We start from the raw sequence: 6,634 nt of genomic DNA on the forward strand, positions 1-6,634 counted from the left end.
TGAAAAGATGGTGCTGCACCCAAGAACTGCTGAATTGAACTATAACTGTGCTTACTCCTTTCTAGGACACCCCATAGGAAAACACAGTAGAGACTGCAAGATAAACTGACTAGTGTGGGAAGTACAGCAGCACCTTAAACAGCAGCAGGCAGATCAGAAGACAACATCTGCAAGCAGTTATTTCACTTCAAGGGAAAATACTGCATTTTTGTCCCTTAACTTTTACACTTTCTCCTGATCACCTTTTAAAGCTTAGTTTTAGTATGCAAGCTCACCTAGAGTGGATGACCAAGGGAATTAAGTGCAGCTGATATCACCATGCTCTTAAAAGGCTGTTTAGATTTTGCAGCTTTGTTTAGTACTCAACATATTCATTAAAGTGCAGTTACCACAATAATAAATGTAGATATCAATAATTATAATGCTGGGCTTTAAATGCAGCTCGAGTGTCTCCAGTGGCTTTTAAAGTGGTGTAATACCACAGCCCATTCAGATTTAATTAAAACTATCAGTTTAATTTAGCTTACATTCACAGCTAGAAAACCTACAAAATTCCAGGCTTCACAGCCATTATATAAAAGCATTCCTAATATTTATATTAGGCACAGGGAAACTCTGGATATTTACTTTGACAAATAGCTTTTTACCCATGAGCACTTACATGTCAGCTTGTTCTTTGCTCAGCTTAGAGAGGGAAAACTGCACCCACATTTTCTTAAGGGATGTACGTGCATTTCTCCACTCAGCTCTTAAAGATTTGGACAAATAAATCCCTCTGGTAATTACAGCATGAAACCTTATCTGAGGTTCAATCTGTTGCACTAAACATCTCCCTTGTGACATCTCAAAGGGCAGACTGATATAACGGAAGACTTCTGGAGCCTGTTGTGCTGTCCTACATCACCGAAGCCAACAGCAACAGGACTGATCTCAGAGAATTGCCTTAAGCCTCTGAGCACAAAGCTTTGACTTTTAAAGGAGCCCATGAAAGCTGACTCGTTCTTCTGCCCTTTTGAAATTCCCAGCCTGCATCCCCATTTCTGAGGATTGTTTTTATTTTCTACAGTGGTAGCAGAGGTCCCAACAGAGATCAGGGCCCCATTGTACTAGACACTGAGTAAGCACATAGCAGAAGGCCTGTGCTCTGGAAAACTGACAGGAGAGAGTGGGAGGGAAAGCAGAGGCTCAAGGAAGTGGTTTGCTGAAGATCACATAACACATCATTAACAAGCCAAGACCTCCTGGTTCTCCACGAGGTTGAGGAACTAAAGATCCCCAATATGAGCTGAACCCTTAGCACAGAAAAATGGTATTTTTCAAAGTCCCTGTAGCAAAATGTCTTTCACCTGCCTGTAACAACCAAAATATACTGAATTCTGTCAGGCACAAGATACTGGTCTGGAATACTCACAGCTCTGATTCACCCTGGAAGTGCTGCCTTCAAAAAAGTAGGCAGAGTCCAGGATCTGACCAAAGAACTTGTGTGTGCATTAGAAAATACTACCTCTCTTTGGTTCACCTCCACTACATCATATCCAGTGCTCTTCAGGCATTATAAATATTAATACCAACTTGCTCTTCTCTTGGAAGAAAAACCTGCACTGACTCTCAAAACCAGACAGTGCTGCCATTTGGATGGGAAGAGAACAGAGTGCAGAGAAAGGAGACTGGGATTTCAGCCTCACAGGTACTGTATGACTTACCTGTCTCAAATGGCTATCCTTCTTTCCTCAGTACAGCACCAAACACCAAAGCAAGCACAAATGTTTTCAAAGTAGGATTATGTTCTGGGTAGCCACAAAGAAATGCTGTTCTCTCAAACTCTGAGCAGGAAAATGCCCTACAAATGGCAGCAGTTGTACTTAACTAACTACCAAGTTACCACAGCTTTTCCTAAGAGGTTCTGAAGGTGTAAGTGGAGGAGGAGTGGAAGCTCCGTACCAGACTGTCCCAGATTCTTAGCCTTGGTTGGCTTTTTGTTAAAGGCCATTTAGACCCAGCTGGGATTTTAAAGGGTGCACAAAAAAATCCAGGTTTGCTTCAAAGCTCTTTACTAAAAAGTGGTTAACCAACCTAGACATTCACAAATAGTTTATAATTTCACTTCTTATGTATGCTTTCTAGAAAACCTAGCCTGTGGTTAAGATATTGAAGCCTTAATGTAGAATAGAACCAATATGGTTGGAAAAGACCTCAAAGATCAAGTCCAACCTGTCACCCAAGATCTCATGACTACCAAACCATGGCACCAAGTGCCACATCCAATCCCCTCTTGAACCTCCAGGGACGGTGACTCCACCACTTCCCTGGGCAGCACATTCCAATGGCTAACAACTCTCTCTGGGAAGAACTTCCTCCTCACCTCAAGCCTAAACTTCCCCTGGCACAGCTTGAGACTGTCTCGTGTTCATTCTAGCACAGAACTAGGCCAGAGAAAGGATTCCATTATTGTGGCACAACTGGCTGATTAAATCCGACCTAAAAGGTACTGCTGACCAAAAATGAAAATTCATCAAGCATGGCATTGATGAGTTAGCAAGCATCCTAAAAGGCTGCCTTTCTAATGTCACATTAAAGCACTTCACTCAGCTGCAAGAGCCACTGCAGGACAGAGTTCTTTCCCAGAAATTGCAAAATTCTCAGTAAAAAATGTTCAGGACATTCTTCAAAGTATTGATTTTTCTCAGAGCCTTTATCTGCTCTGCCTTCATCACATCAAGGAGTCAAGTGCACTGAAGGCACGAGGGGCACGGCGGCAGCTGTGTCACAGAACATTCACCAGGACTAATTGTGATGCAGGATGAGAGGGACAAGGTACAGAAACTTGCTTTAGAAGTTACACAAGAGGCAACAGCTTCAATCAGGAGCCAGAGTGCACACATAGGGATCATGACAAGGAACTGACTGCTGCCACATGCCCAGCACCTGGGGGGCAAACTCCAGCCTCACCTCCTTGCTTATCTTCCTTAGGCATGGAATTTAGGCTCACCTGGCTCTGCATCACATCAGTCTTGCTTGACCAATAAATGCTACTTAAACACCATCCCTAAAGCATCAATGCCACCATTCAGCAGCTGAGCCACTTGCTTGCCACACTTCCCAGCAATGTGCTGTCAAGGACAATGATTGCTGCATCACCATAAGCAGAGGGAGAAAAAAACCAAATATCTCATAAGAAGACTCACACTCAATGTACAGCACCAAATATTTTAGCTAGCCTGAGCTACACAGAGTTCAGCTGGCACTGTGGGCAGCCAGCTAGGCACATGCCAGGATTAATACCTGAGATGGTGTCCTAGCATTGTCCTGGCAGTCCTTGAAGCTATTTCCATTCTCCCACTCACTCAAAACTACATCCAGTCAAGTCAGCACAGCTAAACCCTCTGCAAGCTGTCAACTGAAAAGAAAATCAAGTTCCCTGGATTAAGACATAGAAGCAAATCACAGCAAACATCAGAACACAGCTTGCCAGCCTACAGTCAAAAGCTCATTTCCTAAATAAAATGATATCTACTTGATACAACTTAGCACCAAAACCACACTGCAGTTCTACTTCTGTACTTTAGAAGCTACACTGGCATTGACTAACTCCTGCGTTCTACTTGCCTGAATTGCATTCCACCTGCACAGTGAGCATGCTGAAAACAAACCAGAGAATAGAACAGAATAGACCAGACCAAGTTGGAAGAGACCTTCAAGATCATCATGTCCAACCCATCACCCAACACCATCTAATCAACTAAACCATGGCACCAAACACCCCCTCAAGTCTCCTCCTAAAGACCCCCAATGATGGTGACTCCAGTGAGCTTAGCCTGGCATCAGAAACAACATTTTAGTGGAATCTGGCTGAGCAAGACAGACCCTCTGAGGTGTCCCTTCAACACTTGTTGGGCAGCTATCACTGACATTTTTTGCCACAAGGATTTTGTCTAGAGCCAAAGCTGTTTACTGTATTGATATGAGAGTCTCCAAGCAGAGTATAAAACCTTGGGCTGCACAAGCTGAACGGGCTCACACTCACTTGTCAGAGAAGAGGAAGAAGACACTGCGAAATGCTGTCAAACAGACTCATTCCACAGCAGATTGTTTCTTTGAGCAAGAGAAGCACAGCCTGAAAATCTGTAAACACCATCACACTGCACCACCACTTACACACTGCAGTACCAGTTCAGGGCTGAATTACTACTCAACTTACTTTCTTATAGTTGCTGCTGTACCTAAGGAAGCTGGCAGCAGTTTGGAATTTGCCATCATGAGATGAGAAAACTTTTATTAAAAAAAAAAAAAAAAAAAAGACAATACACTTAAATATTTAATGAGTCAAAGTAAAACAACAACAAAAGAAGAGACTGGGAAACAGTCAGGCAAAACATAGGGTACAATACAGGCTTACAGACAATCATAAGATGGGAAAGCTGCCTCAAAGAGAGGAGTTGAACCTGGATACTGCATAAAACCTAGGAAATATGTTAGGATAAAAGGAAGTCCATCAAAGAATCAGAAAAGGGTAGGGGTTGGAAGAGACCTCTGGAGCCCATCCAGTCCAACACCCCTGCTAGAGCAGGACCACCTAGGGCAGGTCACACCAGAATGCATCCAGATGGGTCTTGAAAATCTCCAGAGGCGACTCCACCAGCTCTCTGAGCAGCCTGTTCCAGTGCTCCAGCACCCTTATAGCCAAGAATTTTTTCTCTCGTGCTGAGGTGGAACTTCCCATGTTCCAGAGTTTATCACAGGACAGAACCATCACCTTCTGGTGCTCCAATTTCCCACTTCACTTCTTCCCCTGAGCTCAAGGTTTCACCAGGATACACTACCCCTACCTGTGGCCTGTTCAGGCACTCTGATAATTGGCAGGGTCTGAAGGGCCACTTTCTAAAAACGATAAGAACTTCCCAAAGGAAACAAATCCTCCTACTCAGTAAGCTGTGAAACTCCCCTTTCAAGAAATGAGGTATTCTATTTGGAGAAAATGTCAATAAAGTAGACAAAGGGGGGGGAAAGGAGCTGGATTAGACTGAAAAGTACCTTCAACATTTGGCACTGGGCAGTAGCTCCTGCCCTCACATCACAGCTCACTGCTACTGACGATGGACTGAAGTGTCCACTCAAAAAAGAACACAGAATGCCACAAATCATGATTGATGGTGTAATGCAAGTTGTGTTTAGAGAGCCTGTACCCCTGTTTATACCTTGGTTACCTGGAAACCATGTGCCAATGGCTATTTTTTAATTTACATGTAAAACCTCCCAGGAACATTCTCACCACATGAAAGATAGCGTACAGTATTTCACTGGGGCTTCTGGTTCCACTCTCATCATGTCAAAGGCATAACTACATTCACTCAAGAGCTCGCCAGTTCCAAGAGCACTACAGAAGTCCGTCACAGGAAGCTGCTTTGACACTACTTCAACATTATCTTTAGAATGGTCATTCTGCTGGCATTTTTCTAAGCTTTCTAGCTACAGAAAAGCCACCCTGAAATAATGCCTTTCACTGGATGGCTGACAGGGAGCGAAAAAAGGTGACTAAAACATTTAAAGCTTCACTAAGTTACACAGACACATGCAGGAAGAATGCAGCTGGGGAGGCTGAATTGTTATGTAGTCCAGCACTGCACTCTAGCACAAATCCTTCCTCCTTCCAGAAAGCTTTACAATGGCCACGTACCACCTCTAAAAGCTTTCAGGTTTACTACTGAATCTATTTCTGGATTCAGACCCCAATACACAATCTTAAGATGCCTACAAAGAAGGGCTAACAACAAGACAAGATTAGCACCAATACCAAAGTCTCTAGTTCACTAACACCAATGATTGTAACTGTAAAACCCAACCAAACAAAAAACCAAACCACCAAGTTTTCAATTTTCACACTGGACAGAAGATTTACAGCAACTTGAGTTCTGTCAGACAAGTAATGGCTGGCTCTACCAAATCTCTCCTTCTGTTGGCTTTCAGCTAATCCAGTCTCGGAGTCACTGGCTGCATTATTCTGCTGCCACGGAGAAGGGGCAGTATTTAGGGAAAGAACCAGAGTCATATAGAAGCACAGAAGTTTTCCAAAGAGTTTGTGATGTGGAATAAATTCTACAATTGCTTTGAATTGTCTCTGAAATCAGGATTTTTTGACTTTTCCAGAATAACTGCAAGAGCGAATCAAAAAGGAGCCTGCCTCGTGCTCACTTCTGTCATCACTAGACTTCCCTCACGACAGTTCTATCAGCAATGGTCGCATTAACTCTCACAAATAACTTTGCAAACTTTCTGTATAGTTCATAAAAAGCCTTTAGGAGACACATCTAGAATTGCTCCAAGCAGTCTTACCCTAGTAAATGAGCTGGTATCAGTAGAGGCAGAGAATTCTCTCAATGGTGCATACACTTGCTGTGGTGTTTGCAGATTTCCTTGGAACTCTTACTTCTGGACCTAACTGAGAAGAAATAATAAATGTGTCATAAACTGAAGATTGCCTTTTTGGACAGCAGTTTAATTGGGACTTTCATCAAAGACCACCCAGGACACTCAAGGCCTGGAAAATACAGCTTTTGTCCAAAAAACATCAACAGTAAATTTCACTCCAATTCTCTAGCAGCTTCCTGTCCAAGGGCAGTTTAGTCCAGGCTTGATG

At 43.1% G+C, this 6,634-nt stretch overlaps 1 protein-coding gene across 1 annotated transcript in view; it reads right to left on the minus strand.

Annotated features, from left to right (window-relative positions):
• The window catches only part of MAF (MAF bZIP transcription factor), a 680,268-nt gene extending 673,835 nt beyond the window's left edge, over window positions 1-6,433 (minus strand). The window contains exon 1 of the mRNA XM_068161626.1: window positions 6,331-6,433. The gene's annotated coding sequence lies outside the window, so the exon portion shown is untranslated. The remainder of the gene's footprint in view (window positions 1-6,330) is intronic.
• Between the last annotated feature and the right edge of the window lie 201 nt (window positions 6,434-6,634).

Source organism: Melanerpes formicivorus, unplaced genomic scaffold (assembly GCF_026170545.1).
Source record: "Melanerpes formicivorus ecotype bairdi unplaced genomic scaffold, bMelFor1.0.p_v2 SCAF_59, whole genome shotgun sequence".
In the NCBI taxonomy this organism is placed as follows: Eukaryota; Metazoa; Chordata; class Aves; order Piciformes; family Picidae; genus Melanerpes; species Melanerpes formicivorus.